Below are 13,984 nucleotides of genomic sequence, written 5' to 3'. Positions count from 1 at the left end.
CTTGCAGAAAGTGCAGCCAGGCTCGCAGCAACGCGTCCAAGAGAAGCACCAGAGTGTCCAGGGGCAGCTCTGGCTCCATGTTGCAGAGTGCTGTGATGTCCTGAGTGAGGGCAATCAGAGCACGCAGAGACAAAATGCTTTGCTGACCCTCATCGAGGTAGATAAGCAAGCAAGGAAACCTGAGAACTGGCTGTTCGGGGGGGGGGGGGGGTCCCTTTAAGCACAGACCTCAGATAGCCTCAGGAAGCAGCCCCACACAGTAAGTCCTGACCTGGTGCCCTGCTGGAACTGGTTCTAGCCAGCCTTAAATGCGATTCAGTATCCACTCAGTGTGGACGCACTATTTTGAAATAGCAAAATGCTATTTCGAAATGCATTTTGTGTGTAGATGCGTTATTTTGAAATAACACTGTAGTGTAGACATACCCTAAGACTGTAACAATATTGTTGGTCCATATATTTGTGTCCCACTGTGCAGTCACCGAGCAGGCCAGAGACAATGCCAGTTTCATGAGTGTTGTGTAGCATGCCTTTGAACTCCTAGCCCACCTCCAGAGACACTGTTTGTGAGTCACCTGACAAGGCATAGATATGAGGAAGCACTCAAAGAATAAAAGATGGCTACTTACCTTTTGTGACTGGTTTTTTTTTGAGAAATGTTGCTCATACGCATTCCATTATCTGCCCTCCTACCCCGCCATCAGAGTTGATGGCATGAAGGAACTGAAAGCATGTAATACTGGTGGCACCCCTTAAACCAGCGCATGAGCGTGGGTCTTCAGGAATTGCTAGTGCTTGTCTTACAGATAGCACTGGGGAAAAATCTCTGGCAACGGTGCATGCAGTGTGCAAGCACCCGACATGGGATAGACATGAGCAGCACATCATGAAGTTATGAAAGGTAGATAACCTCTTTTACTCAATTTAGAAAATAAAAATATGAGTAAATGGACACAGAAAAAAGGGCAAAGAGATATATCAAAATACTATGTAGAAAATATATAGTAATATAGAAAGGAAAGGGGAATAAAAAAGGACACATAATAAGATCCACAATCGTTTATTAATAAAACACACAGAATTAAACACAAAATTACAATGAACAACTCAACAAAAAGGACTTTAATAAGAGGGGCAAGCCAAAGTAAAGCAGTTAATGTGGGAGCTAATTTAGGCTCTGATTCAGCAAAGTATTTAATCAGCAATGGCTTTAAGCATCTGTGTAAGCTTCACTGAAGTCAAATCCCACTAAAATTGAGTACATTCTTAACTGTTTTGTTGAATTGGGGCCATGCTGAAATTGGCTCAGACCAGCTACATATTTGGGACTAACCCTGGGAGTAGCACTATTTTTTCAGCACTACTTTATGTAGTAGTCTTGCCTCCTCATATTTAGCCAGGACCTAAATAATTTTCCATCCGACTGCTGTTTTGTGACATTAGTGGGACACAATTCCAAATTTCTGAATGGGACCCTGACCATATTATAGGTGGGGAAACCAAGCATAGGCAAGTAAAGTGATTTGTCCAAAGCTACACATTGAGTCAATGGCAAAGCCAAGCGCATGATGTAGGCGCTACGCCACAATCCTCTTCTTTAATCGGTACAGAATGTTGCTTCCCATATCATATAACAGCATGTACAAACCTGCTACCAGAGCTCAGGTAGCATGTTTTTAAGCCCTTTTGTTTTAAATTTAAATCCATTTTCTTAACTAAAAAAAAAACACCTTGAGTTTTACAAAAAGTATTGTTCATTTTTTATTTTCACTCTACTTTTTATCATTCGAGTATATAAAAATAACTTGTTTTATTAGGGAACTATGAGCTAAATGTATTACAATAATTAATTAGCCTGTGTGTATATGCACAAGTGCCTGTTGAAGTATGTATTAGTCTAAAACAGTGTAACCCTTAAAAAAAAAAGGCCAGGGAAAACTGGTCAACCAAAAAAAAAAAAAAAAAAAAGGTGGGGTGGGGGAACTGTCAAGCAAAAAAGCCCCCACAAAAAGCTGGACTACCCCTAAGATCACGGTGGCCAGTGGCCCCTTGAAAATGGCGGTGCTGGGCGACTGTCTGCCCCTAACACTGGCTCGAGGAGGGGAGGGTGATCGGGTTCTCGCAGAACCCTTACTTTCACTTCATGGAACCCTGGGGTTCTGCAGAGCACTGTTTGGGAAACATTGGTCTAAAAGGGTACGTCTAGACTACATGGCTCCATCGACGGAGCCATGTAGATCAGGTTTCTAGACATAGGAAAATGAAGCAGCGATTTAAATAATCGCCGCTTCATTTACATCAATATGGCTGCGGTGCTGTGCCGATCAGCTGTTTGGCAGCACAGTGCGGTAGTCTGAACGCTCCGCGGTCGACAAGGGAAGCCCTTGTCAACCACCCCGTTATGCCTTGTGGAATGAGGTTTACTGGGGTGGTTGACAAGGTCTTCCCTTGTCGACGGCGGAGCATCCAGACTACTGCGCTGTGCCGCCAAACAGCTAATCGGCACAGCACGGCAGCCATTTTGATGTAAATGAAGCGGCAATTATTTAAATTGCCGCTTCATTTTCCTATGTCTAGAAACTTTATCTACATGGCTCCATCGACAGAGCCATGTAGTCTAGACATACCCAAAGATACAGTAAACAAACAGGCATACCTACAAGCTCTGCTGCTTGTGCACATCTGAATGTACTGAGGAATCTCACTTCCACCACATATACATTTCAAGCTGTTAGCAGATAATGGTTTACAGATCTGACAAAATGGGAAGAAAATTAAAATCTGAATCAGAATACATTTTAGAACACCAGGAAGTATTCAAAACAAACAAACAAAAAACAGGAGAAAAGGATGAAGTTGAGTGTATGCACATTGAGTGGCCCAAATGTTAAATGTAAGTATTTATAGGCTAATGCTTCTAAGTCTATAACAGTAAATTACTTACTCAAAATTAAGAGCTTGTTTGGGGGTTAGAGATGTATTGTTTCCTTAAACTCAGAGGTGGCATTGTGTTATGAGTTCTGATTTAGTTTTGCAGCAAACCACACTGAATTCCATTAATCAAAACATTGATCTACTAAATACTTACCCCCATCCTTCTGTATGCCAAAATAAACCCCAATATTTATCCAGAAAAATCAATAGTTTCCACTAGTTTTCCCCCTTTTTTGTTGTTTTATTAATAAACACTAATAAATTCCTGGCAAAAATTAAATACAATATAAAATAAAGAACCATACATGTCTGCCACATCCCCAGCCAGACTGCTTTTCTAGGAACTCATAGATACTATGGTTTTAAAGAACAGTTGGTTCCTCATCTAAAGATTTGAAGAGGCAATTCTGCTGACACCATTTATTTTATGCATTTCTTAATTTACAAGAAAAGAGGATTTTGGTCATTCGCTCCCACTATTATTGCTGTAAAGTAGGAAACAATAAAATATCTGACAGTTAACCCCCTAGTACTGAATGCCCCCATATGCCTCTTCCAATCAATGGCCTTATCCTCTCACATGGCTCCCGCCTAGGTCAGATCCACCAGCCACAACTGCTTACATTGGTCCACTGGAAAGTGTAAGTTATATTTTGAATAACAATTGTATAAAATTATATAACTTGTTGTGTAACAGCTACTCTCTGCACTTCAGCCTCTTTTTCTGTATGCCTCAATCTCTCTTTCATTGCTCTGTGTCCCTCTCCCTTCATTCAAGTAGACCAAAAAGAAATTATTTAAACTGTCCTGAAAATTGTGTAATCTACTGATTATCCTCCTCCTGAGTCATCCCTGCACATCCCAGAAGGCTGAGGAAAAGAACTTTTAAAAAAGAAAGAGGAGGCTGAGTGGATCAGGGAACTGGTAATAAATCTCTCTGCTGTCTAGTTCTTGACAACCATTTCAAATCCAGCCTAGGTCAGTGATGCTGACAAGTTGCTGCCTTTTGGCGGTTCATTACCCTGCCTGAAATGAGTTGGCGAATCTTTCCATTTGCTAGTGGACACATGTCCACATTTAAAAAAATCACTGTCACAATACACATTAGTTGATATTTTGTTTGCAGTGTTAGCAAGGAGTAATGACTGAGACGGCTGTAGAGGCTGAACTCCTGTCTGATCTCTAGCACTGGTCTCTGCAAGACTGGACTCAGGGATGTTGGAGAAATGTTCCCGTGGCCTGTGCTGAACCTGCTCAGTAGGTAAATGGAGGATTAAATACCCAAAGGCTGTGTCTAGACGGGTCAGTTTTTCCAGAAAAATCAGCCGCTTTTCCGGAAAAACTTGCCAGCTGTCTACACTGGCCGCTTGAATTTCCGCAAAAGCACTGACTTCCTACTATAAGAAATCAGTGCTTTTTGCGGAAATACTATGGTGCTCTCGTTCGGGCAAAAGTCCCTTTTGCGCAAAACTTTTGCACAAAAGAGCCAGTGCAGACAGCTGAGATTTGTTTTCCGCAAAAAAGCCCCAATCACGAAAATGGAAATCGGGGCTTTTTTGCACAAAAGCGTGTCTAGATTGGCAGGGACGCTTTTCCGCAAAAAGTGCTTTTGCGGAAAAGCATCCGTGCCAATCTAGACTCTCTTTTCCGAAAATGCTTTTAACGGAAAACTTTTCCGTTAAAAGCATTTCTGGAAAATCATGCCAGTCTAGACGTAGCCTAGGGGTATAAATAATAGACAAAAATGATAAATACTGTACATTAGACAGTGAGAACAAGTCAGTTACGTGATTGTATAAACACTTGTTACTGGCAATGCGGCTGTAATACATGTAGGAGATGTGGTGTGTTTGAGATGCAAGAATGTATATACAACAGGCAGGAATGTATTAGATACTCTGAAAGGCACACATGTTGAATGCCTGTTTCGCCTCCAGGCAAAAGTCTAAACTAATCAAACTTTTGAAGCAGAGTTCCTTTCCAAATGGAATATGTTTGAACCCAATGTGTGTATCTCTGGTTCTCTTTAATCAGGGGTGGGCAAGTACTGGACCGCAGGCTGGATCCAGTTTGCGAGGGTTATTCTAAGTTGGATATAAATTCAACATATGAGTAAAAAATGCTCAATTCTATATTTTTCTGTTTATTTCCTTTCTACCAAATTGATAGTATTGTGTGTGTAGGGAGTTGTGCTCTCTCCTGCTTAATAAGTTTCTCCTTCTGCTTATGTGGGTCTTTTGTACAGCGAAAAGGAGAGGGGATATAAAAACAGGGCAGTATTTGTCAGGGACATTCAGAGACACGTATAGTACCCGAAACATCTTTTAATCCTTTGTACAAATTGACTACATTTCAAGGTACCAATCTTCTTTTGGTGGGGGTGTTCCTTCATGGAGAAGGAAAACATGCACTTTGGGGGGGGGGGGGAGGGGATGGATAACAGAATGTGTAAGCCATGAAACAGGAAAGAGAGGCTGAAATTCTGTCCTCCGTTTCACAGAAGTTCAGTGTAGAAGGCACAGCTCAGATGGGAAGGGGGGCAAAGGTGGATTCATACCACATTTGCATTCTGGAAATTCTAGGTTACTCTGGATTAATAGAGTTCAAAACATAAATTAGGTCAGCCAGGAGCTGGCTGAATTTATGGCAGCTTCCCAAAGGTCACCTATACGCTATTTTGTAGTCTGTAACTGCCTAGAATCACTTGTAGCTGTTTTCTTGTGGTGTTGTAGTCTGCTCTGCATTCATGACCATAGTGTCAGAGCACATTCTAGTACCGAACTGAGCAATGTGACTGTCTCTGTCGCACGTCACTTTTCAATCTCGGGGGAGAGCTGTGCCCCGTGGAGTGTTTTGTTTGGTTGGATTGTACAGATTGATCAATAGGAAGCTCTGTTTGTTAGAGAAGGTAAGGTAAAAAATGCACCATGCACTTGGAGAAGGAAGTGATGAGATTTATGATGGTACTTAGTTCCTGGGGGAGTTCATTACACAGTCTGGGTACACTACACAATCATGTGTAGCTTGAAATAAGCTACGCACATTGCGTAGCTTATTTTGAGAGAACCTATTTTGAAATGTGGCGCGATTCCAGCACCAAATTTGAAATAGAGCGCTATTCCAGCATCTTTCTTATTCCTTGTGCAACGACGTTTATGGGAAGCTGGAATAAGATGCCCGTTATTTTGAATGTATTTTGAAAATAACGGGCGTGCTGTTAAGATGCACACAATGCTATTTCAGGATAATGGACGTTATCCTGAAATAGCGCTGCTGTGTAGACGAACCTTCTCAGCCTGGACCCTGAGAAAGCTCTGCCCTGCACAGATAAGCTTTACCCTTATTGTAGTAAGGTCCAGACACACCACAAGGATCGACATGGTCCACTGTTGCTTTCATCCTGGATCTTAAAGTGATTTTTTGGTGCTCAAAGCCCTACTCACTAGATGCCTTGAAGATACATTTGCTGGTGTCCACAAATTCTAGTTTTTGTTCTCTAATGGCAGCTGAAAAGAATATCTAGCCAGCACTGTATCAGCTAGTGGTGCTCCACGGCTACTTAGCAGTGTCTGCTCAGAACAGTGGTTCAGCACAGCAAGAGCAGTAGGGACAGGCAGATTTTCCTGCCTCCCCACAGGGAAAGAGAAGAGGCTTTTGTGGTGCTCAGTAAACACTCAGAGGCTTTATCTTGTGGCCAGTTGGGGCTAAACCCCTGGGTCCTGTACTTCCTGGCAGGGTTTTTTTGTGTGCCTCAGAGGCTCACGGTGTCCCTATCACTGCTGCAAAGGCAAGGGTACCCCACTATCAGAGCTCTTTCCATCACAGGCAAGTCCAAGGTATGGGAGGTCAGTCCCTCCGTTAGTCCACTGGGCCTCCTCTGTTTCTTGCTGGCAGCCCATTAGCCCGGAGGAGGATCGGGGAGAACCTTGTCCCACCCACTTGCTCCAGGTTACGGCCCAGAGCCCTATGTGGGAAGGGAGGGTAGACCCGAGTAGGTCGGGAGGCTTGGCCTTTGCCCCACTGAACAGTGGCCCCTCCCTGGGCCACTTCCACAACCCTTCCTGAGAACCTCTTCTCAATGCCTTGGGTCAGGCTTTGTTGCAGGCTACCTAGGGTCAGCCTATTGTGCTGGGCTGCTCTGTTCTCCTTTGCCTCTCCTCTGGTCCATCTAGGGTAGCCAGGTGTCCGGTATTCATCCGGACAGTCCGGTATTTTTACCTCTTGTCTGGTAAAAAAAATTCAGAGAATACCGGACACCTGAGATGTGGGGTATTCTCTGAATTTTTCCCTGGCCAGGTGGCGAAAATGCCAGGCACCTAGCAACCGTACAAACACTCAGTGCCCAGCCTCCCCCCCCCCGACCCCCTCTGGCTCCCAACACCCCCAGCCCCCATGCTTAACTGGTTCCCCAAGGCTGCCGGCACAAAATGGCTGCCGGCCAAAAGACCTAGGGGAAGCAATGCTGTTCCTATCCCGCCACTCACTCTTAAAGGGGACATGCTGTTTTAATGCTGTTTTATTTTAATTTTTTGGGGGGAGGGGGGGGTGTTAATAAGTCCTTGGAGATTTTTTTTTTTTTTTTGCTCAATAACTTTGGTCCCCTCCCCTTTTTTTCCCCCTTCGACAGAATTTTTTCCCATTTTTTTGGGGAGGGGGGCATTCAGTATTTTTGTTTCAACCAGCTGGCAAACCTAGGTCCATCCCTCCACCCCTTCCCCTCCAGCCTTGCCTCAGGGAGGGTTTTTATGGTGTGCCCATTAAGTTTAACTGGCCACAGGTGTTCTAAATAGCCTTCCTTTCAGGCTGATGACAAAGGGGTGTCAGGTGTTGAACTGGCTGGGCTGTGTCTGGCAGCCTATACCAGGAACATAAAACTGCATACCGAGCTCCCCACGTATCTGCCTTCCATTTGGTTTCTGCAGCTCCCTGTTCTCAGGGTGCCACAGTCTACACTACGGAGGTACCTCGAAAAAACTCTGCCACATCCAGGGAACGTGTCTGCTTTTTCGGATCAGTTTCCAAATAAGTGGGCACGCTCTTATGGAAGCCCTGTATTCCTCACAACATGGCCCCCAAAAGTGTTTTATCTTTGAAAACTTGTCATAAATGTGAGAAAAATAATCATTTTTGCAAAATGCTGTATACTGCAAATTCAAAAAAGTTAAGTCAGTTCAGTTGAAGACAACCTGCTTGAGTAGTTTTACATAGACATGCTGAGATCAAGCAAACCTGATGAGAAAGATGGAATACTGCCCGTGAAAGTGAATGAAACAATTATGCCACTCAAACTGGACAAAGCAGCTCAGATTAATATTCTAAGTATGAGGCACTGTAAATAACACCAAGAGTGGGAGCAATGAAATTAACAAGAACTGGCTCTTTTGAAACAGCAATACCATATTAGCATCTACTCTGCAAATACCATGTTCATTGTAGTACCAAAGAGGTGGTGCCAGTTTTAGGCCTGCTCGCCAGATTAAAACTTAATTTGGTAAATTGGGTTTTCTCATTACAAGATAATTCAGGAACATGATGATCTGTTTCAGATGAGCAACAGATTCCTCAAGTTATCCATCAATGTAGAAAGGTGCCATTTGAATTCTATAATAAATTCAAGGCTGATCATGAAGCAGGAAGGAAGCAATGTAAATAATGCCAAAAACTCAGGTGCCAATAGAACAGGTGAGCTGTGTTGTCATTGTAGAGAAAAATAATGGCCAGCTATTCATATGGTTGGATCCCAGAAACCTTAACAAGGTTGCAAAAAGAGAACATTTCAAAGAACCTGGGAACAGAATATGCTTCCATTTGTGAGTGCACATTGTTACTGTAAATTGGATGCCTTCCCGGGATTTTGGCACTAAAATTATATGAAGAAAGCTCAAAACCATGTACATTTAATATCCCATTTGGAAGATACAAAACTTATGTCTACCATTTAGCATAGTCTCAGCATCAGAAGTGGACCAGAAATTCATATATATGATCTATGAGCATATTAAAGTGTTGATACCTCAATAGATAATATATTCATATGGGGTTCACCTCAAGAGGAGCATGACTGTAGACTTTAGGAAGTCTTGGATGTAATTAGGACTGCAAACTTGAAATTAAACAGGAAGAAATATGTTTTATCGGTTCCAGAACTGACTTTTCTTGGAGATATTGTTTCCAGCAAAGGAGTAAACGTTATAAGAGGAAGATTACAGTCAGTGAAACAATGCCATATCCCCATGAAAGAAAGATGTCTAGGGATTCCTGGTAGTGGTTAATTATCATGAAAAATTCATCTGTAGTCTAACTGCAACAGCAGCGGCTTTGAGGAACCTTCTAGAAAATAAAAATGAATGGTACTGGTATGTGGGGCAGGAGGAATCATGAGAAGTTTTGAAACGACTGAGACAAGAGCCAGTATTGAAGATCTGTACACAAGATATGGAGCTGGGAACTAAGGGTATGTCTACACTACCACCTAAGTTCGAACTAGGGTGGTTAATGTAGGCAACTGGAGTTGCAAATGAAGCCCGGGATTTGAATTTCCCGGGCTTCATTTGCATATTGCCAGGCGCCGCCATTTTTAAATGTCCGCTAGTTCGGACTCCGTGCCCGCGGCTACACGCGGCACGAACTAGGTAGTTCAGATTAGGCTTCCTATTCCGAGCTACCGTTACTCTTCGTGGAACAAGGTGTACCGGTAGTTCGGAATAGGAAGCCTAATCCGAACTACCTAGTTCGTGCCGCGTGTAGCTGCGGGCACGGAGTTCGAACTAGCGGACATTTAAAAATGGCGGTGCCCGGCTATATGCAAATTAAGCCCAGGAAATTCAAATCCCGGGCTTCATTTGCAACTCTGGTTGCCTACATTAACCACCCTAGTTCGAACTAGGGTGGTAGAGTAGACATACCCTCTGGGAGTTGAGCAGGCTGGAGCTGGATTGCTCCATTCCCTCCACTGCTAATAAGTGTGGAGGCAGGCCCAACCCTTGCTGCTGGTGCCAGCTTCCCCCCTCTTACTCCCTTAATCCTCTAGACTGCCCTGAGCCCCTCAGGCCCTCTAAGTGCAGGGCCTGGAGCGGTTGCCCTGAACGTCGAATGGAAGGGACGGCTCCACCACGCAGAGCCTAGGAGCCTGACAGAGATCTGCTTCTCTGAGTTCTAACATGTCTACATGGTGGGCCATGTGCTTTTGGGTAATGTAAAAAAAGGACTACTAGTCAGGTGTTGCCCAGGGAACACATTGTGCCTATGCATGTGGCTACCAGCTGGCTTCCTAGTGAACAGCCCACGGGTGAGGAAAAGGAGGAGTGTATAGAAGGAATCTTTCATCATTAGGGACTTGAGTCTACTTTTCCACCATGTCTTTCATATTCCCCTGCTGTGACGTAGCAGAGATTGTATTGCTGTGTTGCTTTGTTGTGCTATGTGTGATTCCTACTGTCCTGGGCACTGCAACACTGTCTGGAGGAGGAGGGAGGATGACTCACTGCGTAAGTGTATTCAGCCTTTCACACCTGAGGGCCAGACATAGGAGATAACTCTCCTGCCCAGAAAGGGGAACAAAGGGTAGGCAGGGGTGACACCAGGCTGGGGACTAGGGCCTGGAGGAAGGGTCAGTCTTGGCTGGGTGAGGATGAGAGAAGGGGCTTAGAGCAAGAAGGGGGGAGAAGGGCCTGGGACCCCTTCTCCCTGAGAGGAATAATACTGTCTGCTCTGGGCCCCCGTGTAAACATTGATCCTGTGCTAGGCTGTGTCCCTGTCAACAAATAAACCTTCTGTTCTACCTGCTGGCTGAGAGTCACCTCTGGCTGCAGATGGGGTGCAAGGCCCAGGGACTCCCTCACGCTCTATGAAACCTGCTTGCTTTAAAACCTCCATATGGAGTGATTAGCCTGAGTTGCAACTTCACATCTGATGCCAGTCACACTCTGTTGTCATGGGAATATTGAACCACATTTTGAATAATGTCAGTTGGAGACCCGTAGACAAGGCAGGGGTGGGGGAGGAGGGAGTGAGAAAGGCCATCACCACATCCCTTGTCCATCTTCCCTTCAGTGCCTGGCATAGCAAGTGGTGCACTGGGCTGAAGTGATTCAATGTACCACACACACAAGCTGTGGCTCCCACCTCTCCCCACCTCTCCCATTCATACTTTCTTCTCTTCCTGCCCCTTCACATGTCAAAGGTAGCACTTGAGGGGCAGGTTGAGCCCATCTGAATTATGGGTATATTTACTGTATGTGACTCGCAGTTCTCAGGACCATTCCCTGTAAATACAAAGGATAAAATGGAGTATAGAAGAACCATAGAATTGTAGGGCTGGAAGGGATGTTGAGAACTCAAGTCCAATGTCCTGCACTGAAACAGGAGCAAGTAAACCTAGATCATCCCGGTCCAATCTGTTTTTACAAACTCTCAATCATGGGGATTCCACAGCCTCCCTTGGACGCATAGTCCAGAACTTAACTCTCCTTATACAGTAGTTAGAAGGTTTTTCCTAATATCCAGTATGAGTCTCCCTTGCTGCACATTAAGGACATTACTTCTTGTCCTGCCTTCAGTGGACATGGAGAACAATCAATTACCATTCTCTTTATTATAGCACTTAACATATTTGAAGACTATTATTAGGTTTGCCCCTCAGTCCTCTTGTTTCCAGACTAAGTAGGCCCACATAATTTACTCTTTCCTCAGAGGTCAGCTCCTTCAAACCTTGTATCACTGTTGTTTTCCTTTGGACTCTCTTCAGTTTGTTCACATATTTCCTAAATATGGTGCCTAGTTCTAGACACAGCTTTCTAGTCGAGGCCTCACCAGCGCCAAGTAGAGCAGGAGAGTTACCTCCCTTGTCTCACATACAACACTCCTGTTAATAAACCCCAGGGCTACGTCTACACTGGCACCCTTTTCCGGAAATGCTTAAAATGGAAGTTTTCCGTTATAAGTATTTCCGGAAAAAGCGCATCTACACTGGCAGGATGCTTTTCTGGAAAAGCATTCGTGCCAATGTAGACGTGCTTTTCTGCAAAAAAGCCCCGATCGTCATTTTCGCGATCGGGGCTTTTTTGGGGAAAAGAAATCTCTGCTGTCTACACCGGCCCTTTTCCGGAACAGTTTTCCAGAAAAGGACTTTTGCCCGAACAGGAGCAGCATAGTTTTTCCGGAAAAGCACTGATGATTTTACAGTAGATCGTCAGTGCTTTTCCGGAAATTCAAGGGGCCAGTGTAGACAGCTGGCAAGTTATTCCGGAAAAGCGGCTGATTTTCCAGAATAAGTGGCCAGTATAGACACAGCCCTGAATTATATCAGCCTTTGTGGCTGCTGCAGCACCTTGTTTCTCATATTTCTCCATTAGGAATTTGCACAATTGATTTTTCCTTTCTAAATGAAGCACTTTCCATTTGTCTTTTCTGAATTTCATCTTGTGGAATTCAGACCAATCTCCAAATTGTCATGATCAGTTTGAATTCTAATCCTGTTCCTCCAATGTACTTGCATCTCCTCCCAGGTTGCTATGAGCTGCAGATTTTATAAGCATGCACATCACTCCCTTATCCAAATCGTTAATGACAATAATGCATAGCACCAGACCAGGACTCATCCTTGTGGTGCCCCATTATACAAACCTTGCCATTTTCACTGCAAACCATTGGTAACTACTCTTTGAGTATGGTCTCTTAACCCAGTGGTTTTCAAACTTTTTTTCCCATGACCCAGCTGAAGAAAATTGTTGATGCCTGTGACCCAACGTAATTTGACTAGCATGTGGGCTCCGGGGTGGGGCTGAGGATGGGAGCTTTGGGATGTAGAAAGGGGCTCTGGTTTTGAGGGGAGGATCAGAGTTGGGGCAGGAGAGGCTTAACTTGAGCAACTCCCAGGCAGCAGTGTAATGGGAGGGCTAAGGCAGTTTCCTGCCTCTCCTGGCACCACAGAGCACGCTGCACCCCAGAAGCAACCAGCAGCAGGTTCCCAGCCAGAGTGTGGAGCTAAGAGTTCAAGGCAGGGGCAGGGTGTGGAGCCTTGTGAGCCTGCCTTCCCTCCCCCACCTAGGAGGGCAGGCACTTAGTTGCCTTAGCACCCCCACTAGTCGCCTGATCCCTGTGCGGCAATGAGACCCAGGGCCTGGCATTTCGTGCCCTAGCCCTGGGCCGTGGCCCATAGTTTGAAAACTGCTGTTTTAACCAGTTGTAGATGCAGCTTATAGTAATTCCAGCTACATTTATTTTCTGTAGTTTGCTTATGAAACTGTCATGTGGGTCTGGGTCAAAAGCCTTAGTGACTTCCCCTCTATTCACTAGGCCAGCAGTTCCCAACCACCGGTCTGCAGACGAGTGCAGGGCTGTGAGCTGCTGGGCCACAGTGACTGCTGGAGCTGAAACTGGCTGTTTGCAGCAGCTCTAGGGGTCAGAGCATATCCCTGCCCCCTGAGCCGCTGCACAGCAGCCAGCTTCAGCTCTGGCAGCCACCATTTGGCAGGTGGCTGCCACGGCTGAAGCCTGCTGTTCGTGGTGGCTCAGGGTGTGGGGCTGGCATATATATAGTGGACTGGTAACATTTTATTTGCATATTAATCATTTGCAAATGTGCAAATTAAATTTTACCAGTCTGCCAAAGGTTTGTGAATGAGTAAGGCCAGTAACCCTGTCAAAGAGTAAAATTAGGTTGGTCTGGCATGCTTTGTTCTTGCTAAATCTAGATTGTTTGTTCCTTATAACCCTATAGGGGCTGTCAAGGGGTTCACACCCCCCCATGCACCTCAGTGCCCCCTGACTGTCCTCATATAGCCCCTCTCAGGGCAAGTTACAGTCTGTATGGGTTGCTCGTCACAGGCATTGGGGTTGTCTCAACTGCCCTGCTTACCTAGGCTGCATCCAGGCCCGCCTCCAAACCAGGGCTTTGCCTCCAGCCCCTAGCCAGGGGAGTCTTGGCTGGCCCCCCTCCAGCTATTGCTGGCTATCCCCAGCTTGTCTCCCTCCAAGGAGCTCCTGCCTCCTCTGCAGTCAACTCTCCACTTGCTCCTTAAGCAAACTGTGCTTCTCTATTTATAGTTGG

At 45.0% G+C, this 13,984-nt stretch overlaps 1 protein-coding gene across 4 annotated transcripts in view; it reads left to right on the top strand.

Moving 5' to 3' along the window:
• Positions 1-13,984, top strand: part of LOC102454429 (extracellular calcium-sensing receptor) — a 168,284-nt gene that overhangs the window by 42,259 nt on the left and 112,041 nt on the right. The window lies entirely within an intron of this gene.

Source organism: Pelodiscus sinensis, chromosome 1 (assembly GCF_049634645.1).
Source record: "Pelodiscus sinensis isolate JC-2024 chromosome 1, ASM4963464v1, whole genome shotgun sequence".
In the NCBI taxonomy this organism is placed as follows: domain Eukaryota; kingdom Metazoa; phylum Chordata; order Testudines; family Trionychidae; genus Pelodiscus; species Pelodiscus sinensis.
This window is presented reverse-complemented; position numbering and strand designations above follow the sequence as displayed.